Here is a 27,500-nt window from a genome sequence, read left to right on the forward strand (position 1 = left end):
CCTATCCTTATCTCTCATCTCCTAAACTCTCCTCTCCTCCTTTATCTCTCCCCTTAACTCTCCTCTCCTTATCTCCTCATCTCCTTATCTCTCCTCCTCATCACCTTTAAATCTCCTCTCCTCTCTTCCCCACCCCTCCCTCCTCTCCTCCTTCCTCCTCTCGACTCCTCTCCTTCTCTCTCTCCTCTCCCTCTACCTTCCTCACTCTCCTCTCATCTCCTCATCTCTCCTTTCCTTATCTCTCCTCTCCTCCTTCCTTATCTCTCCTCTCCTCTCCTTAACCCTCCTCTCCTTTCCTTATCTCTACTCCTCTACCTTTCTCTCTCTCCTTAACTCCCTCCTCATCTCCTTTTCCTTATCTCTCCTCTCCTCTCCTCTCCTCTCCTCTCCTCTCCTCTCCTCTCCTCTCCTCTCCTCTCCCTCTCCACTCCTCTCCTCTCCCTCCCCTCTCCTCTCCTCTCCCCCTCTCCTCTCCTCCTCCCCTCTCCTCTCCTCTCCCTCCTCCTCCCTCTCCTTATCTCTCCTCTCCCTCTCCTCTCTCTTCTCCTTAACCCTCCTCTCCTTTCCTTATCTCCATCATCCTCTACCTTCCTCTCTCTCCTTATCTCTCCTCTCCTCTTCCTTATCTCTCTCTCCTCTCCTCTCCTCCTCTCCTCCTCCTCTCCTCTCTCCTCTCCTCTCCTCTCCTTAACCCTCCTCTCCTTTCCTTATCTCTCCTCTCCTCTCCTCCTTCCTTTCCCTTATCTCCCTCCTCTACCTTCCTCTCTCTCCTTATCTCTCCTCTCCTCCTTCCTTTCCTCCCTCTCCTCTTCCTCCTCTCCTCTCCTCCTCCTCCTCCTCTCCCCTCCTCTCCTCTCCTCTCTCTCCTCTCTCTCTCTCTCCTTATCTCTCCTCTCCTCATCTCTCCTTTTCTTACTTATCTCTCCTCTTCCTCATAACTCGTCTCCTCTCCTTAACTCTCCTCTCCTTTCCTCTGACAAAAACGTACTCTACACACACATACTTCATAAGAAAAGGGGACACAGCACACTCTGATTGTTCAGGAACAGGGGAAAGAGATAGAGAGAGGGAGGAGAGAGAGAAAAAAAAGAGAGAGAGAAAAGAGAGAGAGATACAGAGAGAGAGAGAGAGAGAGGAGGGACAGAGAGAGAGAGAGACAGAGAAAGATGAATAGAGAGAGATAGATTAATAGAGAGAGAGATGAATAGAGAGACAGAGCCCTTTGAATTGAAATTGAATTGAATTGAATAGAGAGAGAGATATGAATAGAGAGAGATAGATTAATAGAGAGAGAGAGAGATAGATTAATAGAGAGAGAGAGATAGATTAATAGAGACAGAGAGAGAGATAGATAGATGAATAGAGATAGATAGATGAATAGAGAGAGAGATGAATAGAGAGAGATGAATAGAGAGATGAATAGAGAGATGAATAGAGAGAGAGATGAATAGAGAGATTAATAGATAGATGAATAGAGAGATGAATAGAGACAAAGAGAGATAGATAAATAGAGAGTTAGGATGAATAGATAGATGAATAGAGGCAGAGAGAGATAGATGAATAGAGAGTTAGATGAATAGATAGATGAATAGAAAGAGAGTGTATAGAGATAGATGAATAGAGAGAGATGAATAGAGAAAGAGAGAGATAGAGGAATAGAGAGAGATAGATGAATAGAGACATAGTGTGTATAGAGATAGATGAATAGAGAGTTAGATGAATAGAGAGAGAGATGAATAGAGAGAGATGAATAGAGAGATTAATAGAGAGAGATGAATAGAGAGAGAGATGAATAGAGAGAGAGATGAATAGATAGAGATGAATAGAGAGAGAGTATGTATAGAGATAGATGAATAGAGAGTTAGATGAATAGAGAGAGAGATGAATAGAGAGAGAGTATGTATAGAGATAGATGAATAGAGAGTTAGATGAATAGAGAGAGAGATGAATAGATAGATGAATAGAGAGAGAGATGAATAGAGAGAGAGATGAATAGATAGATGAATAGAGAGAGAGATGAATAGAGATAGATGAATAGAGAGATGAATAGAGAGAGAGAGATGAATAGAGAGAGAGATGAATAGAGAGAGATTAATAGAGAGAGAGATGAATAGAGAGAGAGATGAATAGAGAGAGAGATGAATAGAGAGAGAGAGATGAATAGATAGATGAATAGAGAGAGAGATGAATAGAGATAGATGAATAGATAGAGAGATGAATAGAGAGATGAATAGATAGAGAGATGAATAGAGAGATGAATAGAGAGAGATGAATAGAGAGATGAATAGATAGATGAATAGAGAGAGAGATGAATAGAGAGAGATGAATAGAGAGATGAATAGATAGAGAGATGAATAGAGAGATGAATAGAGAGAGAGAGAGATGAATAGAGAGATGAATAGAGAGATGAATAGAGAGAGATGAATAGAGAGATGAATAGAGAGATGAATAGAGAGAGATGAATAGAGAGATGAATAGAGAGATGAATAGAGAGATGAATAGAGAGAGATGAATAGAGAGATGAATAGATAGAGAGATGAATAGAGAGAGAGAGAGATGAATAGAGAGATGAATAGAGAGATGAATAGAGAGAGATGAATAGAGAGATGAATAGAGAGATGAATAGAGAGAGAGAGATGAATAGAGAGATGAATAGAGAGAGAGAGAGATGAATAGAGAGATGAATAGAGAGATGAATAGAGAGAGATGAATAGAGAGATGAATAGAGAGAGAGAGAGATGAATAGAGAGATGAATAGAGAGAGAGAGAGAGATGAATAGAGAGAGAGAGAGATGAATAGATAGATGAATAGAGAGAGAGATGAATAGAGAGAGATGAATAGAGAGATGAATAGATAGAGAGATGAATAGAGAGATGAATAGAGAGAGAGAGAGATGAATAGAGAGATGAATAGAGAGATGAATAGAGAGAGATGAATAGAGAGATGAATAGAGAGATGAATAGAGAGAGATGAATAGAGAGATGAATAGATAGAGAGATGAATAGAGAGAGAGAGAGATGAATAGAGAGATGAATAGAGAGATGAATAGAGAGAGATGAATAGAGAGATGAATAGATAGAGAGATGAATAGAGAGAGAGAGAGATGAATAGAGAGATGAATAGAGAGATGAATAGAGAGAGATGAATAGAGAGATGAATAGAGAGATGAATAGAGAGAGAGAGAGATGAATAGAGAGATGAATAGAGAGATGAATAGAGAGAGAGAGAGATGAATAGAGAGATGAATAGAGAGAGATGAATAGAGAGATGAATAGAGAGAGAGAGAGATGAATAGAGAGATGAATAGAGAGAGAGAGAGAGATGAATAGAGAGAGAGAGAGATGAATAGAGAGATGAATAGAGAGAGAGAGATGAATAGAGAGATGAATAGAGAGATGAATAGAGAGAGATGAATAGAGAGATGAATAGAGAGAGATGAATAGAGAGAGATGAATAGAGAGAGAGTATGTATAGAGATAGATGAATAGAGAGTTAGATGAATAGAGAGAGAGATGAATAGATAGATGAATAGAGAGAGAGATGAATAGATAGATGAATAGAGAGAGAGATGAATAGAGATAGATGAATAGAGAGATGAATAGAGAGAGAGAGATGAATAGAGAGAGAGATGAATAGAGAGAGATGAATAGAGAGAGAGATGAATAGAGAGAGAGATGAATAGAGAGAGAGATGAATAGAGAGATGAATAGATAGATGAATAGAGAGAGAGATGAATAGAGATAGATGAATAGATAGAGAGATGAATAGAGAGATGAATAGATAGAGAGATGAATAGAGAGAGATGAATAGAGAGATGAATAGATAGATGAATAGAGAGAGAGATGAATAGAGAGAGATGAATAGAGAGATGAATAGATAGAGAGATGAATAGAGAGATGAATAGAGAGAGAGAGAGATGAATAGAGAGATGAATAGAGAGAGATGAATAGAGAGATGAATAGATAGAGAGATGAATAGAGAGATGAATAGAGAGATGAATAGAGAGAGATGAATAGAGAGATGAATAGAGAGATGAATAGAGAGAGAGAGAGATGAATAGAGAGATGAATAGAGAGATGAATAGAGAGATGAATAGAGAGATGAATAGAGAGATGAATAGAGAGAGATGAATAGAGAGATGAATAGATAGAGAGATGAATAGAGAGATGAATAGAGAGATGAATAGAGAGATGAATAGAGAGATGAATAGAGAGAGATGAATAGAGAGATGAATAGAGAGATGAATAGAGAGATGAATAGAGAGAGAGAGAGATGAATAGAGAGATGAATAGAGAGATGAATAGAGAGAGAGAGAGATGAATAGAGAGATGAATAGAGAGATGAATAGAGAGAGATGAATAGAGAGATGAATAGATAGAGAGATGAATAGAGAGATGAATAGAGAGATGAATAGAGAGAGATGAATAGAGAGATGAATAGAGAGATGAATAGAGAGAGAGAGAGATGAATAGAGAGATGAATAGAGAGAGAGAGAGATGAATAGAGAGATGAATAGAGAGATGAATAGAGAGATGAATAGAGAGATGAATAGAGAGAGAGAGAGATGAATAGAGAGATGAATAGAGATGAATAGAGAGAGAGAGAGATGAATAGAGAGATGAATAGAGAGATGAATAGAGAGAGATGAATAGAGAGATGAATAGATAGAGAGATGAATAGAGAGATGAATAGAGAGATGAATAGAGAGAGATGAATAGAGAGATGAATAGAGAGATGAATAGAGAGAGAGAGAGATGAATAGAGAGATGAATAGAGAGAGAGAGAGATGAATAGAGAGATGAATAGAGAGATGAATAGAGAGATGAATAGAGAGATGAATAGAGAGAGATGAATAGAGAGATGAATAGAGAGAGAGAGAGATGAATAGAGAGATGAATAGAGAGAGAGAGAGATGAATAGAGAGATGAATAGAGAGATGAATAGAGAGATGAATAGAGAGATGAATAGAGAGAGAGAGAGATGAATAGAGAGATGAATAGAGAGATGAATAGAGAGATGAATAGAGAGATGAATAGAGAGAGAGAGAGATGAATAGAGAGATGAATAGAGAGAGAGAGAGATGAATAGAGAGATGAATAGAGAGATGAATAGAGAGATGAATAGAGAGATGAATAGAGAGAGATGAATAGAGAGATGAATAGAGAGATGAATAGAGAGAGAGAGAGATGAATAGAGAGATGAATAGAGAGATGAATAGAGAGAGAGAGAGATGAATAGAGAGATGAATAGAGAGATGAATAGAGAGAGAGAGAGATGAATAGAGAGATGAATAGAGAGATGAATAGAGAGAGATGAATAGAGAGATGAATAGATAGAGAGATGAATAGAGAGATGAATAGAGAGATGAATAGAGAGAGATGAATAGAGAGATGAATAGAGAGATGAATAGAGAGAGAGAGAGATGAATAGAGAGATGAATAGAGAGATGAATAGAGAGAGATGAATAGAGAGATGAATAGAGAGATGAATAGAGAGAGAGAGAGAGATGAATAGAGAGATGAATAGAGAGATGAATAGAGAGAGAGAGAGAGAGATGAATAGAGAGATGAATAGAGAGATGAATAGAGATGAATATAGAGAGAGAGAGAGATGAATAGAGAGATGAATAGAGTGAGAGAGAGAGATGAATAGAGAGAGAGAGAGATGAATAGAGAGATGAATAGAGAGAGAGAGATGAATAGAGAGATGAATAGAGAGATGAATAGAGAGAGATGAATAGAGAGATGAATAGATAGATGAATAGAGAGAGATGAATAGAGAGAGATGAATAGAGAGAGAGATGAATATAGAGAGATGAATAGAGAGAGATGAATAGAGAGAGATGAATAGAGAGAGAGAGAGATGAATAGAGAGAGATGAATAGAGAGAGATGAATAGAGAGAGATGAATAGAGAGATGAATAGAGAGATGAATAGATAGAGAGATGAATAGAGAGAGAGAGAGATGGATAGAGAGAGAGATGAATAGAGAGAGATGAATAGAGAGAGATGAATAGAGAGAGATGAATAGAGAGAGATGAATAGAGAGATGAATAGAGAGAGATGAATAGAGAGATGAATAGAGAGAGATGAATAGAGAGAGATGAATAGAGAGAGAGAGAGATGAATAGAGAGAGAGATGAATAGAGAGAGATGAATAGAGAGAGATGAATAGAGAGATGAATAGAGAGAGATGAATAGAGAGATGAATAGAGAGAGATGAATAGAGAGAGAGATGAATAGAGAGAGATGAATAGAGAGATGAATAGAGAGAGATGAATAGAGAGATGAATAGAGAGAGATGAATAGAGAGAGATGAATAGAGAGAGATGAATAGAGAGATGAATAGAGAGATGAATAGAGAGATGAATAGAGAGAGAGATGAATAGAGAGAGATGAATAGAGAGAGATGAATAGAGAGAGATGAATAGAGAGATGAATAGAGAGATGAATAGAGAGATGAATAGATAGAGAGATGAATAGAGAGAGAGATGAATAGATAGATGAATAGAGAGAGAGATGAATAGAGAGAGAGATGAATAGAGAGAGAGATGAATAGAGAGAGAGATGAATAGAGAGAGAGATGAATAGAGAGATGAATAGAGAGAGAGATGAATAGAGAGATGAATAGAGAGAGAGATGAATAGAGAGAGAGATGAATAGAGAGAGAGATGAATAGATAGATGAATAGAGAGAGAGATGAATAGAGAGAGAGATGAATAGAGAGATGAATAGAGAGATGAATAGAGAGAGAGAGAGATGAATAGAGAGAGAGATGAATAGATAGAGATGAATAGAGAGATAGATGAATAGAGAGATGAATAGAGAGATAGATGAATAGAGAGATGAATAGATAGATGAATAGATAGATGAATAGAGAGAGAGATGAATAGAGAGAGATGAATAGAGAGAGATGAATAGAGAGAGAGAGAGATGAATAGAGAGAGATGAATAGAGAGAGATGAATAGAGAGAGAGATGAATAGAGAGAGATGAATAGATAGATGAATAGAGAGATGAATAGATAGAGAGATGAATAGAGAGATGAATAGAGAGAGATGAATAGAGAGATGAATAGATAGAGAGATGAATAGAGAGAGAGAGAGATGAATAGAGAGAGATGAATAGAGAGAGAGATGAATAGAGAGAGATGAATAGATAGATGAATAGAGAGATGAATAGAGAGAGAGAGAGATGAATAGAGAGAGATGAATAGATAGATGAATAGAGAGATGAATAGATAGAGAGATGAATAGAGATAGATGAATAGAGATAGATGAATAGAGAGATGAATAGATAGAGAGATGAATAGAGAGAGAGAGAGATGAATAGAGAGAGATGAATAGAGATAGATGAATAGAGAGAGAGATGAATAGAGAGATGAATAGAGAGATAGATGAATAGAGAGAGAGATGAATAGAGAGAGATGAATAGAGAGAGATGAATAGAGAGAGAGATGAATAGAGAGATAGATGAATAGAGAGAGAGATGAATAGAGAGAGAGATGAATAGAGAGAGATGAATAGAGAGAGAGATGAATAGATAGATGAATAGAGAGATGAATAGATAGAGAGATGAATAGAGATAGATGAATAGAGATAGATGAATAGAGAGATGAATAGATAGAGAGATGAATAGAGAGAGAGAGAGATGAATAGAGAGAGAGAGAGATGAATAGAGAGAGAGATGAATAGAGAGATGAATAGAGAGATAGATGAATAGAGAGAGATGAATAGAGAGAGAGAGAGATGAATAGAGAGAGATGAATAGAGAGAGATGAATAGAGAGAGATGAATAGAGAGAGATGAATAGAGAGAGATGAATAGAGAGATGAATAGAGAGAGATGAATAGAGAGATGAATAGAGAGAGATGAATAGAGAGAGATGAATAGAGATAGATGAATAGAGAGAGAGATGAATAGAGAGAGAGATGAATAGAGAGAGATGAATAGAGAGAGATGAATAGAGAGATGAATAGAGAGAGATGAATAGAGAGAGATGAATAGAGAGAGATGAATAGAGAGAGAGATGAATAGAGAGAGATGAATAGAGAGAGATGAATAGAGAGAGATGAATAGAGAGATGAATAGAGAGAGATGAATAGAGAGAGATGAATAGAGAGAGATGAATAGAGAGATGAATAGAGAGATGAATAGAGAGAGAGATGAATAGAGAGAGATGAATAGAGAGAGATGAATAGAGAGAGATGAATAGAGAGATGAATAGAGAGATGAATAGAGAGATGAATAGATAGAGAGATGAATAGAGAGAGAGATGAATAGATAGATGAATAGAGAGAGAGATGAATAGAGAGAGAGATGAATAGATAGATGAATAGAGAGAGAGATGAATAGAGAGAGAGATGAATAGAGAGATGAATAGAGAGAGAGATGAATAGAGAGAGAGATGAATAGAGAGAGAGATGAATAGAGAGAGAGATGAATAGAGAGAGAGATGAATAGAGAGATGAATAGAGAGAGAGATGAATAGAGAGATGAATAGAGAGAGAGATGAATAGAGAGAGAGATGAATAGATAGATGAATAGAGAGAGAGATGAATAGAGAGAGAGATGAATAGAGAGATGAATAGAGAGATGAATAGAGAGAGAGAGAGATGAATAGAGAGAGAGATGAATAGATAGAGATGAATAGAGAGATAGATGAATAGAGAGATGAATAGAGAGAGAGATGAATAGAGAGAGATGAATAGAGAGAGATGAATAGAGAGAGAGAGAGATGAATAGAGAGAGATGAATAGAGAGAGATGAATAGAGAGAGAGATGAATAGAGAGAGATGAATAGATAGATGAATAGAGAGATGAATAGATAGAGAGATGAATAGAGAGATGAATAGAGAGAGATGAATAGAGAGATGAATAGATAGAGAGATGAATAGAGAGAGAGAGAGATGAATAGAGAGAGATGAATAGAGAGAGATGAATAGAGAGAGAGAGATGAATAGAGAGAGATGAATAGATAGATGAATAGAGAGATGAATAGAGAGAGAGAGAGATGAATAGAGAGAGATGAATAGATAGATGAATAGAGAGATGAATAGATAGAGAGATGAATAGAGATAGATGAATAGAGATAGATGAATAGAGAGATGAATAGATAGAGAGATGAATAGAGAGAGAGAGAGATGAATAGAGAGAGATGAATAGAGATAGATGAATAGAGAGAGATGAATAGAGAGATGAATAGAGAGATAGATGAATAGAGAGAGAGATGAATAGAGAGAGATGAATAGAGAGAGATGAATAGAGAGAGAGATGAATAGAGAGATAGATGAATAGAGAGAGAGATGAATAGAGAGAGAGATGAATAGAGAGAGATGAATAGAGAGAGAGATGAATAGATAGATGAATAGAGAGATGAATAGATAGAGAGATGAATAGAGATAGATGAATAGAGATAGATGAATAGAGAGATGAATAGATAGAGAGATGAATAGAGAGAGAGAGAGATGAATAGAGAGAGAGAGAGATGAATAGAGAGAGAGATGAATAGAGAGATGAATAGAGAGATAGATGAATAGAGAGATAGATTAATAGAGAGAGATGAATAGACAGAGATGAATAGAGAGAGAGATGAATAGAGAGATAGATGAATAGAGAGAGAGATGAATAGAGAGAGAGATGAATAGAGAGAGATGAATAGAGAGAGAGATGAATAGATAGATGAATAGAGAGATGAATAGATAGAGAGATGAATAGAGATAGATGAATAGAGATAGATGAATAGAGAGATGAATAGATAGACAGATGAATAGAGAGAGAGAGAGAGATGAATAGAGAGAGATGAATAGAGATAGATGAATAGAGAGAGAGATGAATAGAGAGAGAGATGAATAGAGAGATGAATAGAGAGATAGATGAATAGAGAGAGAGATGAATAGAGAGAGAGATGAATAGAGAGAGATGAATAGAGAGAGAGATGAATAGAGAGATGAATAGAGAGATAGATGAATAGAGAGAGAGATGAATAGAGAGAGAGATGAATAGAGAGAGATGAATAGAGAGATGAATAGAGAGCGAGAGAGATGAATAGAGAGAGAGATGAATAGATAGATGAATAGAGAGATGAATAGATAGAGAGATGAATAGAGAGAGAGAGAGATGAATAGAGAGAGAGATGAATAGAGAGATGAATAGAGAGATAGATGAATAGAGAGAGAGATTAATAGAGAGAGATGAATAGAGAGAGATGAATAGAGAGAGAGATGAATAGAGAGATAGATGAATAGAGAGAGAGATGAATAGAGAGAGAGATGAATAGAGAGAGATGAATAGAGAGAGAGATGAATAGAGAGATGAATAGAGAGATAGATGAATAGAGAGAGAGATGAATAGAGAGAGATGAATAGAGAGAGATGAATAGATAGATGAATAGAGAGAGAGATGAATAGAGAGAGATGAATCTCTCCCTGATCTCTCTTTTGAAGAACATATCAAGACCATTTCGAGGACAGCTTTTTTCCATCTACGTAACATTGCAAAAATCAGAAACTTTCTGTCCAAAAATGATGCAGAAAAATTAATCCATGCTTTTGTCACTTCTAGGTTAGACTACTGCAATGCTCTATTTTCCGGCTACCCGGATAAAGCACTAAATAAACTTCAGTTAGTGCTAAATACGGCTGCTAGAATGACTAGAACCAAAAAAATTTGATCATATTACTCCAGTGCTAGCCTCTCTACACTGGCTTCCTGTCAAAGCAAGGGCTGATTTCAAGGTTTTACTGCTAACCTACAAAGCATTACATGGGCTTGCTCCTACCTACCTCTCTGATTTGGTCCTGCCGAGATACCTATACGTACGCTACGGTCACAAGACGCAGGCCTCCTAATTGTCCCTAGAATTTCTAAGCAAACAGCTGGAGGCAGGGCTGAATAGAGCTCCATTTTTATGGAACGGTCTGACCCATGTCAGAGACGCAAACTCGGTCTCAACCTTTAGTCTTTACTGAAGACTCATCTCTTCAGTGGGTCATATGATTGAGTGTAGTCTGGCCCAGGAGTGGGAAGGTGAACGGAAAGGCTCTGGAGCAACGAACCGCCCTTGCTGTCTCTGCCTGGCCGGTTCCCCTTTTTCCACTGGGATTCTCTGCCTCTAACCCTGTTACGGGGCTGAGTCACTGGCTTGCTGGGGCTCTCTCGATGCCGTCCCTGGGGGGATGAACCTGGGTGGGTTGATTCACTGTTGTGGTCGGCCTGTCTGGGTTTCCCCCCTTTGGGTTGTACCGTGTCGGAGATCTTTGTGGGCTATACTGAATCTCAGGATGGTAAGTTGGTGGTTGTAGATTTCCTCTAGTGGTGTGGGGGCTGTGCTTTGGCAAAGTGGGTGGGGTTATATCCTTCCTGTTTGGCCCTGTCCGGGGGAGTCCTCGGATGGGGCCACAGTGTCTCCTGACCCCTCCTGTCTCAGCCTCCAGTATTTATGCTGCAGTAGTTTATGTGTCGGGGGCTAGGGTCAGTTTGTTTATCTGGAGTACTTCTCCTGTCCTATTCGGTGTCCTGTGTAAATCTAAGTGTGCGTTCTCTAATTCTCTCCTTCTCTCCTTCTTTCTCTCTCTCGGAGGACCTGAGCCCTAGAACCATGCCCCAGGACTACCTGACATGATGACTCCTTGCTGTCCCCAGTCCACCTGGCCATGCTGATGCTCCAGTTTCAACTGGCCTGGGCCCTAGGACCATGTCCCAGGACTACCTGACATGAGGACTCCTTGCTGTCCCCAGTCCACCTGGCCATGCTCCTGCTCCAGTTTCAACTGTTCTGCCTTACTATTATTCAACCATGCTGGTCATTTATGAACATTTGAACATCTTGGCCACGTTCTGTTATAATCTCCACCCGGCACAGCCAGAAGAGGACTGGCCACCCCACATATGCTCTCTCTAATTCTCTCTTTCTTTCTCTCTCTCGGAGGACCTGAGCCCTAGGACCGTGCCCCAGGACTACCTGACATGATGGCTCCTTGCTGTCCCCAGTCCACCTGACTGTGCTGCTGCTCCAGTTTCAACTGTTCTGCCTTATTATTATTTGACCATGCTGGTCATTTATGAACATTTGAACATCTTGGTCATTTTCTGTTATAATCTCTACCCGGCACAGCCAGAAGAGGACTGGCCACCCCATAGCCCGGTTCCTCTCTAGGTTTCTTCCTAGGTTTTGGCCTTTCTAGGGAGTTTTTCCTAGCCACCGTGCTTTTACACCTGCATTGTTTGCTGTTTGGGGTTTTAGGCTGGGTTTCTGTACAGCACTTTGAGATATCAGCTGATGTACGAAGGGCTATATAAATAAATTTGATTTGATTTGATTTGAATAGATAGATGAATAGAGAGAGAGATGAATAGAGAGAGAGATGAATAGAGAGAGATGAATAGAGAGAGAGTATGTATAGAGATAGATGAATAGAGAGTTAGATGAATAGAGAGAGAGATGAATAGAGAGAGAGATGAATAGACAGATGAATAGAGAGAGAGATGAATAGATAGATGAATAGAGAGAGAGAGAGATGAATAGATAGATGAATAGAGAGAGAGATGAATAGAGAGAGAGATGAATAGATAGATGAATAGAGAGATAGTGTGTATAGAGTTAGATGAATAGAGAGAGATGAATAGAGACATAGTGTGTATAGAGTTAGATGAATAGAGAGATGAGCCCTAGAGTCTTTCTTCTTGCCTTCATTGGAATCGGTCCATTCCTGGCAGAGGCGAATTTCAGTGTTAAAGTTTAATGTGGAGAGATCACACACCATATCTGAGCTTCATATGCAACTCCCCGGGAGAGAGAGAGGTTGCTCAGTCTCATCTCTTTCAGGACGAGGGGAGGACAGAGAGGAGAGGACAGGGAATTGAGAGATTATACCCTTGTGGGATATAAGAGCAAGACAGAGATGCTGTTTACCCAGCAAACCCAGAACAATCTGCCATCTTCAAGCCCTGTAGGCTACTTAGTCACCAGGATCCTAATGATTCTAGTGGATTTTTACTTTGTACTGAGATCCTTCAGTTATGATCCAAACCAGGGCTAGTATTTTTGGACGCCGATTTGTGATTTAATTTTGAATTTTGTTTTTGTTACCTTTATTTAACTAGGAAAGTCAGTTAAGAACAAATTCTTATTTTCAATGATGGCCTAGGAACTACCTTGTCCAGGGGCAGAATGACAGATTTTCACCTTGTCAGCTCGGGGATTTGAACTTACAACCTTCCGGTTACTAGTCCAACGCTCTAACCACGAGGCTACCTGCCTCCCCTCCACTCTAACCACTAGACAGATTTTCACCTTGTCAGCTCGGGAATTTGAACTTACAACCTTCCGGTTACTAGTCCAACGCTCTAACCACGAGGCTACCTGCCTCCCCTCCACTCTAACCACTAGACAGATTTTCACCTTGTCAGCTCGGGGGATCCTTGAAATCTTACAATTAACTTGTCCAACGCAATAATGACCTGCCTCTCTCTCGTTGCACTCCACAAGGAGACTGCCTGTTACGCGAATGCAGTAAGCCAAGGTAAGTTGCTAGCTAGCATTAAACTTATCTTATAAAAAACAATCAATCATAATCACTAGTTAACTACACATGGTTGATGATATTACTAGATATTATCTAGCGTGTCCTGCATTGCATATAATCTGACTGAGCATACAAGTATCTAAGTATCTGACTGAGCGGTGGTAGGCAGAAGCAGGCGCGTAAACATTCATTCAAACAGCACTTTCGTTCGTTTTGCCAGCAGCTCTTCATTGTGCGTCAAGCATTGCGCTGTTTATGACTTCAAGCCTATCAACTCCCGAGATGAGGCTGGTGTAACCGAAGTGAAATGGCTAGCTAGTTAGTGCTCGCTAATAGCGTTTCAAACGTCACTCGCTCTGAGCCTTCTAGTGGTTGTTCCCCTTGCTCTGCAAGGGGAACAAAACGTCAGTAGGAGCCGGTCCAGAACCGCTTAAAGTCCACTATATTGGGGACTTAACATCTAAGAGGTTTTACATTTGTCTTTTAGTCACAGCGCAGTGAATTCATTCCAGGGATAAAACTCCAGGATTGATCCCCACTTGTGACTATCAACAAAATATGGTAAAACTATGTTTGTTCAATAAATGTCTAATAAATAGTAATGTGATTCAAAATAATTGACATGTGTTTTTTCTACATGAATTGTTGTACAACGTACTTCCTCAAAATTTAAATAACACATACACATGAAAGAAACCCTCCACGGACTGTTCAAATTGGAGAATTGGAAACACTCCTAAGCAGATTAAACCCTTTTCAAACAAACCCACAAACCTTGTTATCAGAAGAGCCAGAGACAACAACTTCAATGGACAACATACATTCTGTAGTTAGTGAACTACAGTAGCAGGGACCGAGCGTTATGTAAACAAAGGTTACAACGTCTATAAATATCATTTTTCTATCTATACACAAACGATGAGTAAAGAAAGTGAACGTTGAACAAAAAAAAATACAAGACACGTTTCATAAAAGTAGAAACCCTGTAAAATCCATTTAATTATTAAATCAAACCCTTTTCAACATTTTCATTGAAAATAATGTATTTTCCATTAAGAAGGTATTATTCTATTATAACATTTTAAAATGACATTTTAACAAAATGGTGGGCTGGGCCAAGACTGATCAGCTCAACTAACCATTAAAAATAATATTGTAAGGAGAGAATAGATTCAGTCAATATAAGGTCAATGCAAACACACAATATAAAATGCTTATTTACCAAATATAGAACATTTATCTACCTAATATATAAAAGTTTACCTAGCTAATCTGTATGAGACATTTAGACATTCTAGAATTCTATTGCACTATATATTCTAACCAAACCTGCATTACCAGTTCTTATCAGTAGGTGCCACTATGCCAGTAGTTAGCTAGACTAAAAAAAGACTGATGGCAAGATGGCTGCCTGGCTCTGTATTTGTGAAAGTGACTGTGGTGCTAGAATCCATTCATTCTTTCTTTCTGCATTAGCCATCCATCTGTAATGGTTTGGACGAATGTGTTCATGTTGTCTGTGTAGCTCTGTGGTATTAGAATCCATTAATTCTTCTTCTTCTCTGTGGCGTAATTTGTAGATTTTGTACCTTTTTTTAATACAGTGAAATTTGCATCGAAAACATTTGTGAATAATCACCTGCACGTGAAATAAAACAATACGCTAACTGGACTAACAAACTGGCTGACTAACATGTTCAGGAACTTCAGTATCTCTTCGTTATCAACACCAGATGATTCCATCTTATTTATTCTGTAACCAAACATTTTATTCTGTAGTGTCTAAATGACTAACGTTAGCTGCTGGCTACATGATGGTCGTGGCGAGGTGGGTTTTGTTTGACTAACGTTAGCTGCTAGCTACATGATGGTCGTTAGCGAGGTGGGTTTTGTTTGACTAACGTTAGCTGCTGGCTACATGATGGTCGTGGCGAGGTGGGTTTTGTTTGACTAACGTTAGCTGCTGGCTACATGATGGTCGTGGCGAGGTGGGTTTTGTTTGACTAACGTTAGCTGCTGGCTACATGATGGTCGTTAGCGAGGTGGGTTTTGTTTGACTAACGTTAGCTGCTGGCTACATGATGGTCGTTAGCGAGGTGGGTTTTGTTTGACTAACGTTAGCTGCTGGCTACATGATGGTCGTGGCGAGGTGGGTTTTGTTTGACTAACGTTAGCTGCTGGCTACATGATGGTCGTGGCGAGGTGGGTTTTGTTTGACTAACGTTAGCTGCTGGCTACATGATGGTCGTTAGCGAGGTGGGTTTTGTTTGACTAACGTTAGCTGCTGGCTACATGATGGTCGTGGCGAGGTGGGTTTTGTTTGACTAACGTTAGCTGCTGGCTACATGATGGTCGTTAGCGAGGTGGGTTTTGTTTGACTAACGTTAGCTGCTGGCTACATGATGGTCGTTAGCGAGGTGGGTTTTGTTTGACTAACGTTAGCTGCTGGCTACATGATGGTCGTTAGCGAGGTGGGTTTTGTTTGACTAATGTTAGCTGCTGGCTACATGATGGTCGTTAGCGAGGTGGGTTTTGTTTGACTAACGTTAGCTGCTGGCTACATGATGGTCGTTAGCGAGGTGGGTTTTGTTTGACTAACGTTAGCTGCTGGCTACATGATGGTCGTTAGCGAGGTGGGTTTTGTTTGACTAACGTTAGCTGCTGGCTACATGATGGTCGTGGCGAGGTGGGTTTTGTTTGACTAACGTTAGCTGCTGGCTACATGATGGTCGTGGCGAGGTGGGTTTTGTTTGACTAACGTTAGCTGCTGGCTACATGATGGTCGTGGCGAGGTGGGTTTTGTTTGACTAATGTTAGCTGCTGGCTACATGATGGTCGTGGCGAGGTGGGTTTTGTTTGACTAACGTTAGCTGCTGGCTACATGATGGTCGTGGCGAGGTGGGTTTTGTTTGACTAACGTTAGCTGCTGGCTACATGATGGTCGTGGCGAGGTGGGTTTTGTTTGACTAACGTTAGCTGCTGGCTACATGATGGTCGTTAGCGAGGTGGGTTTTGTTTGACTAACGTTAGCTGCTAGCTACATGATGGTCGTTAGCGAGGTGGGTTTTGTTTGACTAACGTTAGCTGCTGGCTACATGATGGTCGTGGCGAGGTGGGTTTTGTTTGACTAACGTTAGCAGCTGGCTACATGATGGTCGTTAGCGAGGTGGGTTTTGTTTGACTAACGTTAGCTGCTAGCTACATGATGGTCGTTAGCGAGGTGGGTTTTGTTTGACTAACATTAGCTGCTGGCTACATGATGGTCGTGGCGAGGTGGGTTTTGTTTGACTAACGTTAGCTGCTGGCTACATGATGGTCGTTAGCGAGGTGGGTTTTGTTTGACTAACGTTAGCTGCTAGCTACATGATGGTCGTTAGCGAGGTGGGTTTTGTTTGACTAACATTAGCTGCTGGCTACATGATGGTCGTGGCGAGGTGGGTTTTGTTTGACTAACGTTAGCTGCTGGCTACATGATGGTCGTTAGCGAGGTGGGTTTTGTTTGACTAACGTTAGCTGCTGGCTACATGATGGTCGTGGCGAGGTGGGTTTTGTTTGACTAACGTTAGCTGCTGGCTACATGATGGTCGTTAGCGAGGTGGGTTTTGTTTGACTAACGTTAGCTGCTGGCTACATGATGGTCGTTAGCGAGGTGGATTTTGTTTGACTAACGTTAGCTGCTGGCTACATGATGGTCGTGGCGAGGTGGGTTTTGTTTGACTAACGTTAGCTGCTGGCTACATGATGGTCGTTAGCGAGGTGGGTTTTGTTTGTCACCAACGCATATCCAGGTTGTATAAAAGAAGATTACTCTGTGACTCACGTGGAATTGGACTGCGGTTATGACTCATGATTGCCGGTGTGCCGGTAATACGGTAACCGTAACAACCAAATCCAGTTGTTGAGAGGTGTTGTTGAGGAGGCTTTGTCAGCTGTAGCTAGGAGACCACTGTGACAGTCAAGTTGAATCTACTTCCGGGTTGGAGCGAGCGGTCGCATCCGCACTTCGCTCCGCAGGTAGTATAACTTTTTCATTACATTTCATTACATTTCATTATAGTACAACGGTTTGATTTGTCTAATCTTAGCAATTTCTTCTTAGCTATCTACATAGCCATCTTTGTATCAAAGATAATTGTAATTATCGTATTTCATCATCCTAACGTAGTCTTCACTGCTATTTGCCCAGCAGCTAGCCAGCTAGCAAACGTCCACCGAATAGCAGCACTGTAGAAACTATTACACTCAACTGAACGACTTGATTAGTGTAGTGTTAGCTAGCTACATAGCTGTCTTTGCTGTCTTCGTATCCAAGATAATTGTGTAGTTTAGAGTGTGTAGTCTTAGAGTGATTATCTTAATTTACCGAGGTTAGCTAGCCAGCTATTTGTCGTCCTTAACGTAGGAGACACTGCTAGCTAGCCAACAGCTAGCCAACGTCTACCGAATAGAACAACCCGGTCGCATTCCGCTTCGCTCCACAGGTAGTATCACATTTTCACTTCATTTCATTACAGTACAACGGTTTGATTTGTTTGATCGTAGCTAGCTACATAGCTAGCTACATAGCCGTCTTTGTATCAAAGATAATTGTGTAGTCTAGAGCGACTCTCTAGGTTAGCTAGCCAGCTATTGTCGCTCTTTTGACGCAACGTAACGTAAACAACACTGCTAGCTAGCCAGCTAACCCCCGAATAGCAGCACTGTAGAAACTATTACACTCAACGGAACGATTTGATTAGTGTAGTGTCAACAACGCAGCCACTGCCAGCTAGCCTACAAAGTCAACAACGCAGCCACTGCCAGCTAGCCTACTTCAGCAGTACTGTATCATTTTAATCATTTTAGTCAATAAGATTCCTGCTACGTAAGCTTAACTTTCTGAACATTCGAGACGTGTAGTCCACTTGTCATTCCAATCTCCTTTGCATTAGCGTAGCCTCTTCTGTAGCCTGTCAACTATGTGTCTGTCTATCCCTGTTCTCTCCTCTCTGCACAGACCATACAAACGCTCCACACCGCGTGGCCGCGGCCACCCTAATCTGGTGGTCCCAGCGCGCACGACCCACGTGGAGTTCCAGGTCTCCGGTAGCCTCTGGAACTGCCGATCTGCGGCCAACAAGGCAGAGTTCATCTCAGCCTATGCCTCCCTCCAGTCCCTCGACTTCTTGGCACTGACGGAAACATGGATCACCACAGATAACACTGCTACTCCCACTGCTCTCTCTTCGTCCGCCCACGTGTTCTCGCACACCCCGAGAGCTTCTGGTCAGCGGGGTGGTGGCACCGGGATCCTCATCTCTCCCAAGTGGTCATTCTCTCTTTCTCCCATTACCCATCTGTCTATCGCCTCCTTTGAATTCCATGCTATCACAGTTACCAGCCCTTTCAAGCTTAACATCCTTATCATTTATCGCCCTCCAGGTTCCCTCGGAGAGTTCATCAATGAGCTTGATGCCTTAATAAGCTCCTTTCCTGAGGATGGCTCACCTCTCACAGTTCTGGGCGACTTTAACCTCCCCACGTCTACCTTTGACTCATTCCTCTCTGCCTCCTTCTTTCCACTCCTCTCCTCTTTTGACCTCGCCCTCTCACCTTCCCCCCCTACTCACAAGGCAGGCAATACGCTCGACCTCATCTTTACTAGATGCTGTTCTTCCACTAACCTCATTGCAACTCCCTCCAAGTCTCCGACCACTACCTTGTATCCTTTTCCCTCTCGCTCTCATCCAACACTTCTCACACTGCCCCTACTCGGATGGTATCGCGCCGTCCCAACCTCCGCTCTCTCTCCCCCGCTACTCTCTCCTCTTCCATCCTATCATCTCTTCCCTCTGCTCAAACCTTCTCCAACCTATCTCCTGATTCTGCCTCCTCAACCCTCCTCTCCTCCCTTTCTGCATCCTTTGACTCTCTATGCCCCCTATCCTCCAGGCCGGCTCGGTCCTCCCCTCCCGCTCCGTGGCTCGACGACTCATTGCGAGCTCACAGAACAGGGCTCCGGGCAGCCGAGCGGAAATGGAGGAAAACTCGCCTCCCTGCGGACCTGGCATCCTTTCACTCCCTCCTGTCTACATTTTCCTCTTCTGTCTCTGCTGCTAAAGCCACTTTCTACCACTCTAAATTCCAAGCATCTGCCTCTAACCCTAGGAAGCTCTTTGCCACCTTCTCCTCCCTCCTGAATCCCCCCCCTCCTCCTCCCTCTCTGCAGATGACTTCGTCAACCATTTTGAAAAGAAGGTCGACGACATACGATCCTCGTTTGCTAAGTCAAACGACACCGCTGGTTCTGCTCACACTGCCCTACCCTGTGCTCTGACCTCTTTCTCCCCTCTCTCTCCAGATGAAATCTCGCGTCTTGTGACGGCCGGCCGCCCAACAACCTGCCCGCTTGACCCCATCCCCTCCTCTCTACTCCAGACCATTTCCGGAGACCTTCTCCCTTACCTCACCTCGCTCATCAACTCATCCCTGACCGCTGGCTACGTCCCTTCCATCTTCAAGAGAGCGAGAGTTGCACCTCTTCTGAAAAAACCTACACTCGATCCCTCCGATGTCAACAACTACAGACCAGTATCCCTTCTTTTTTTTCTCTCCAAAACTCTTGAACGCGCCGTCCTTGGCCAGCTCTCCCGCTATCTCTCTCAGAATGACCTTCTTGATCCAAATCAGTCAGGTTTCAAGACTAGTCATTCAACTGAGACTGCTCTTCTCTGTATCACGGAGGCGCTCCGCACTGCTAAAGCTAACTCTCTCTCCTCTGCTCTCATCCTTCTTGACCTATCGGCTGCCTTCGATACTGTGAACCATCAGATCCTCCTCTCCACCCTCTCCGAGTTGGGCATCTCCGGCACGGCCCACGCTTGGATTGCGTCCTACCTGACAGGTCGCTCCTACCAGGTGGCGTGGCGAGAATCTGTCTCCTCACCACGCGCTCTCACCACTGGTGTCCCCCAGGGCTCTGTTCTAGGCCCTCTCCTATTCTCGCTATACACCAAGTCACTTGGCTCTGTCATAACCTCACATGGTCTCTCCTATCATTGCTATGCAGACGACACACAATTAATCTTCTCCTTTCCCCCTTCTGATGACCAGGTGGCGAATCGCATCTCTGCATGTCTGGCTGACATATCAGTGTGGATGACGGATCACCACCTCAAGCTGAACCTCGGCAAGACGGAGCTGCTCTTCCTCCCGGGGAAGGACTGCCCGTTCCATGATCTCGCCATCACGGTTGACAACTCCATTGTGTCCTCCTCCCAGAGCGCTAAGAACCTTGGCGTGATCCTGGACAACACCCTGTCGTTCTCAACTAACATCAAGGTGGTGGCCCGTTCCTGTAGGTTCATGCTCTACAACATCCACAGAGTACGACCCTGCCTCACACAGGAAGCGGCGCAGGTCCTAATCCAGGCACTTGTCATCTCTCGTCTGGATTACTGCAACTCGCTGTTGGCTGGGCTCCCTGCCTGTGCCATTAAACCCCTACAACTCATCCAGAACACCGCAGCCCGTCTGGTGTTCAACCTTCCCAAGTTCTCTCACGTCACCCCGCTCCTCCGCTCTCTCCACTGGCTTCCAGTTGAAGCTCGCATCCGCTACAAGACCATAGTGCTTGCCTACGGAGCTGTGAGGGGAACGGCACCTCAGTACCTCCAGGCTCTGATCAGGCCCTACACCCAAACAAGGGCACTGCGTTCATCCACCTCTGGCCTGCTTGCCTCCCTACCACTGAGGAGGGAAAGTTCCCGCTCAGCCCAGTCAAAACTGTTCGCTGCTCTGGCCCCCCAATGGTGGAACAAACCCCCTCACGACGCCAGGACAGCGGAGTCAATCACCACCTTCCGGAGACACCTGAAACCCCACCTCTTTAAGGAATACCTAGGATAGGATAAAGTAATCCTTCTACCCCCCCCTTAAAAGATTTAGATGCACTATTGTAAAGTGGCTGTTCCACTGGATGTCATAAGATGAATGCACCAATTTGTAAGTCGCTCTGGATAAGAGCGTCTGCTAAATGACTTAAATGTAAATGTAAATGTAAGTTAAGTCTAATACTAGATTCATTTAAGGTGAGTACCAGCTTTGTGAGACTTTTATTTTAAATACATTTTTATTTTGAATAAATATGCCAGCATGGTTTGTGTGCCCTCATTGCCATCCTATCAGCCACCTACCAGCAACGCTGTACCCTCATTGCAATCCTATCAGCCACCTACCAGCAACGCTGTACCCTCATTGCAATCCTATCAGCCACCTACCAGCAACGCTGTACCCTCATTACCATCCTATCAGCCACCTACCAGCAACGCTGTACCCTCATTGCAATCCTATCAGCCACCTACCAGCAACGCTGTACCCTCATTACCATCCTATCAGCCACCTACCAGCAACGCTGTACCCTCATTACCATCCTATCAGCCACCTACCAGCAACGCTGTACCCTCATTACCATCCTATCAGCCACCTACCAGCCACACCTAGCAAGTTGTTACTCATTGTTTATACAACGGGTGGGTCTAGTCCTGGATGCTGGTTGGTTAAAACCGCATTCCAGCCGATGTCCATTCCACAAGTTACCACCGGCTAAATCTATGACCTTAAAAGGCCTATTTACTCTGTTCCATCTGACTGTGCAATCCACTGTCTCATCAGCTCAGCCAGGTCCTTTGTATACTAGGATCTACACTGTAAAAAACATCAAGACATCATCTCCCATTTCTTTTTGAACTAGCCATTGGTTGTCTCTCTCCGACATTTGCAACATTGTTTCAATATTTAAATGAGGTCTCCAGCTGTCCTCATTGTAATGAAGGAAGGAGGCAGATAGGCTGGCATTTTGTTCTCAGCCAGTCGAAATCATGAATCAGCATTCTACTTTTATGGATATACACAAAGAAAACACAAAATCCAGCTAGTTTGCTGTTATTCCATCTTCAGTTTGAGGTGATTGTGTTGTGTAGTTGGCTATCTTTTCTGAAAAGTGTCCTGGCAAGTGAGCAAATGATCTGTACCAGGCAAAATCTCACATTATTGTTATGGAACAAACAAACACAGCTACTTTGCTGTTATTCTGGCTGAGCTGTTTAACATCACTGTGTTAGCCAATGTTGGCTAGCTAGCAAGCAAGGGATAAGAACGTTGCCAGCCATCATGGAAACGGAACATTTAGAGCTAACGATTGGGTGGCGTCCATAGATACAGAACAACAAGACTGAACGACTGGGTCGCGTCCATAGATACAGAACAACAAGACTGAACGACTGGGTCGCGTCCATAGATACAGAACAACAAGACTGAACGACTGGGTCGTGTCCATAGATACAGAACAACAAGACTGAACGACTGGGTCGTGTCCATAGATACAGAACAACAAGACTGAACGACTGGGTCGCGTCCATAGATACAGAACAACAAGACTGAACGACTGGGTCGCGTCCATAGATACAGAACAACAAGACTGAACGACTGGGTCGCGTCCATAGATACAGAACAACAAGACTGAACGACTGGGTCGCGTCCATAGATACAGAACAACAAGACTGAACGACTGGGTCGCGTCCATAGATACAGAACAACAAGACTCCATAGATACAGAACAACAAGACTGAACGACTGGGTCGCGTCCATAGATACAGAACAACAAGACTGAACGACTGGGTCGCGTCCATAGATACAGAACAACAAGACTGAACGACTGGGTCGCGTCCATAGATACAGAACAACAAGACTGAACGACTGGGTCGCGTCCATAGATACAGAACAACAAGACTGAACGACTGGGTCGCGTCCATAGATACAGAACAACAAGACTGAACGACTGGGTCGCGTCCATAGATACAGAACAACAAGACTGAACGACTGGGTCGCGTCCATAGATACAGAACAACAAGACTGAACGACTGGGTCGCGTCCATAGATACAGAACAAAAAGACTGAACAGACTGGGTCGCGTCCATAGATACAGAACAACAAGACTGAACGACTGGGTCGCGTCCATAGATACAGAACAACAAGACTGAACGACTGGGTCGCATCCATAGATACAGAACAACAAGACTGAACGACTGGGTCGTGTCCATAGATACAGAACAACAAGACTGAACGACTGGGTCGCGTCCATAGATACAGAACAACAAGACTGAACGACTGGGTCGCGTCCATAGATACAGAACAAAAAGACTGAACAGACTGGGTCGCGTCCATAGATACAGAACAACAAGACTGAACGACTGGGTCGCGTCCATAGATACAGAACAACAAGACTGAACGACTGGGTCGCGTCCATAGATACAGAACAACAAGACTGAACGACTGGGTCGCGTCCATAGATACAGAACAACAAGACTGAACGACTGGGTCGCGTCCATAGATACAGAACAACAAGACTGAACAGACTGGGTTGCGTCCATAGATACAGAACAACAAGACTGAACTACTGGGTCGCGTCCATAGATACAGAACAAAAAGACTGAACAGACTGGGTCACGTCTCTGGAAACAGAACCAATAGAATGAACGACCAGCCGTATTGGTTACCTAGCAACCCTAGATTTGTTTTGGGACTATATCTTCTAAAAAGATGTTATAGTATCAACAAATTAATCCAAATATATATTTTTAATAAAAATATGTTGAATATGTTGATCATTCTTTAGGTTGCAGGAAATGTTCTCATAACATAAAAATAAATAAATAATATAAACAAATAAATAATAATATAAATAAATAAATAAATAATAATATAAATAAATAATAATATAAATAAATAATAATATAAATAAATAAATAAATAATAATATAAATAAATAATAATATAAATAAATTAATAATAATATAAATAAATAATATAAATAAATAATAATATAAATAAATAATAATATAAATTAATAATAATATAAATAAATAATATAAATAAATAATATAAATAAATAATAATATAAATAAATAATATAAATAAATAATAATATAAATAAATAATATAAATAATAAATAATAATAGAAATAGATAATAATATCAATAAATAAATAAATAATATAATAATATAAATAAATAAATAAATAATATAAATAAATAAATAATAATATAAATAAATAATATAAATAAATAATAATAATATAAATACATAATATAAATAAATAATATAACTCATATAAATAAATACATAAATAATATAAATAAATAATAATAATATAAATAAATAATAATAATAAATAATATAACTCATATAAATAAATACATAAATAATATAAATACTGTCGAAGCCAGTGTTTGGAGGATATATTTGCTAACAACACCCGTTCTAATATATCCTTCAAACATCTGCTTCTCTGGCAGGGAGAGAGTGAAGGAGAGGGAGGGAGAGAGTGAGGGATAGGGAGGGAGAAAGTGAAGGATAGGGAGGGAGAGAGTGAGGGATACGGAGGGAGAGAGTGAGGGATAGGGAGAGAGTGAGGGATAGGGAGGGAGAGAGAGAGTGCATCTGCTTCTCTGGCAGGGAGAGAGTGAGGGATAGGGAGGGAGAGAGTGAGGGATAGGGAGGGAGAGAGTGAGGGATAGGGAGGGATTATCACTTAAATAATCATCAGTACAACTGCACCGTTTCTGTGTTGTGGGAACAAACTAAGGAATGTTCTGAGTTTGGAACGCAGTAGTCTTTCCAATATGAGATGTGAAATTGAGGAGTACTTGTACTTCTATGGAGAGAGTAGAGACATGTAGAAGAGAATAGACACATATGGAGAAGAGGATGACAAGTATGAGGAAGAGGACGAGAGATATGGAGAAAAGGATGACAGATATGGAGAAGAGGATGACAGATATGATGAGAGTATGGAGTCAGAGGAAAGCGGAGAAAACAATAGTTTTTTGGAGGAGAAGATGGAGATGGAGAGGGGAGAAAACAATAGTTTTTTGGAGGAGGAGATGGAGATGGAGAGGGGAGAAAACAATAGTTTTTTGGAGGAGGAGATGGAGATGGAGAGGGGAGAAAACAATAGTTTTTTGGAGGAGGAGATGGAGATGGAGAGGGGAGAAAACAATAGTTTTTTGGAGGAGGAGATGGAGATGGAGAGGGGAGAAAACAATAGTTTTTTGGAGGAGAAGATGGAGATGGAGGAGAAAACAATGGAGAGGAGATGGAGAGGGGAGAAAACAATAGTTTTTTGGAGGAGGAGATGGAGATGGAGAGGGGAGAAAACAATAGTTTTTTGGAGGAGGAGATGGAGATGGAGAGGGGAGAAAACAATAGTTTTTTGGAGGAGGAGATGGAGATGGAGAGGAGATGGAGAAAAAACAATAGTTTTTTGGGAGGAGGAGATGGAGATGGAGAGGGAGAAAACAATAGTTTTTTGGAGGAGGAGATGGAGATGGAGAGGGAGAAAACAATAGTTTTTTGGAGGAGGAGATGGAGATGGAGAGGGAGAAAACAATAGTTTTTTGAGGAGGAGATGGAGATGGAGAGGGGAGAAAACAATAGTTTTTTGGAGGAGGAGATGGAGATGGAGAGGGAGAAAACAATAGTTTTTTGGAGGAGGAGATGGAGATGGAGGGAGTTTTTTGGAGGAGGAGATGGAGATGGAGAGGGGAGAAAACAATAGTTTTTTGGAGGAGGAGATGGAGATGGAGAGGGGAGAAAACAATAGTTTTTTGGAGGAGGAGATGGAGATGGAGAGGGCAGAAAACAATAGTTTTTTGGAGGAGGAGATGGAGAGGGGAGAAAACAATAGTTTTTTGGAGGAGGAGATGGAGATGGAGAGGGGAGAAAACAATAGTTTTTTGGAGGAGGAGATGGAGATGTTTTTTGAGGAGGAGGGAGAGAAAACAATAGTTTTTTGGAGGAGGAGATGGAGAGGAGAGGAGAAAACAATTTTTTGGAGGAGGAGATGGAGAGGAGAGGGGGGAGAAAACAATAGTTTTTTGGAGGAGAGGGAGATGGAGAGGGAGAAAACAATAGTTTTTTGGAGGAGGAGATGGAGAGTTTTTGGAGGAGGAGATGGAAAAAACAATAGTTTTTTGGAGGAGGAGATGGAGAGGGGGAGAAAACAATAGTTTTTTGGAGGAGGAGATGGAGAGGGAGAAAACAATAGTTTTTGGAGGAGGAGATGGAGAGGGAGGAGATGGAGATGGAGAGGGGAGAAAACAATAGTTTTTTGGAGGAGGGAGATGGAGATGGAAAGGGAGAGAAAACAATAGTTTTTTGGAGGAGGAGATGGAGATGGAGAGGGGAGAAAACAATAGTTTTTTGGAGGAGGAGATGGAGAGGGGAGAAAACAATAGTTTTTTGGAGGAGAAGATGGAGAGGGGAGAGAGGGGAGAAAACAATAGTTTTTTGGAGGAGAAGATGGAGATGGAGAGGGGAGAAAACAATAGTTTTTTGGAGGAGAAGATGGAGATGGAGAGGGGAGAAAACAATAGTTTTTTGGAGGAGAAGATGGAGATGGAGAGGGGAGAAAACAATAGTTTTTTGGAGGAGAAGATGGAGATGGAGAGAAAACAATAGTTTTTTGGAGGAGAAGATGGAGATGGAGAGAAAACAATAGTTTTTTGGAGGAGGAGATGGAGATGGAGAGGGGAGAAAACAATAGTTTTTTGGAGGAGGAGATGGAGAGGGGAGAAAACAATAGTTTTTTGGAGGAGAAGATGGAGAGGGGAGAAAACAATAGTTTTTTGGAGGAGAAGATGGAGAGGGGAGAGAGGAGAAAACAATAGTTTTTTGGAGGAGGAGATGGAGAGGGGAGAAAACAATAGTTTTTTGGAGGAGAAGATGGAGATGGAGAGAAAACAATAGTTTTTTGGAGGAGGAGATGGAGAGGGGAGAGAGGGGAGAAAACAATAGTTTTTTGGAGGAGAAGATGGAGATGGAGAGGGGAGAAAACAATAGTTTTTTGGAGGAGGAGATGGAGAGGGGAGAAAACAATAGTTTTTTGGAGGAGGAGATGGAGAGGGGAGAAAACAATAGTGTTTTGGAGGAGAAGATG

At 41.6% G+C, this 27,500-nt stretch overlaps 1 pseudogene; it reads right to left on the bottom strand.

Moving 5' to 3' along the window:
• LOC124032398 overlaps window positions 1-27,500 on the bottom strand; it is a 170,936-nt pseudogene that overhangs the window by 22,933 nt on the left and 120,503 nt on the right.

The sequence above is a fragment of the Oncorhynchus gorbuscha genome, linkage group LG03 (assembly GCF_021184085.1).
Source record: "Oncorhynchus gorbuscha isolate QuinsamMale2020 ecotype Even-year linkage group LG03, OgorEven_v1.0, whole genome shotgun sequence".
Lineage (NCBI taxonomy): Eukaryota > Metazoa > Chordata > Actinopteri > Salmoniformes > Salmonidae > Oncorhynchus > Oncorhynchus gorbuscha.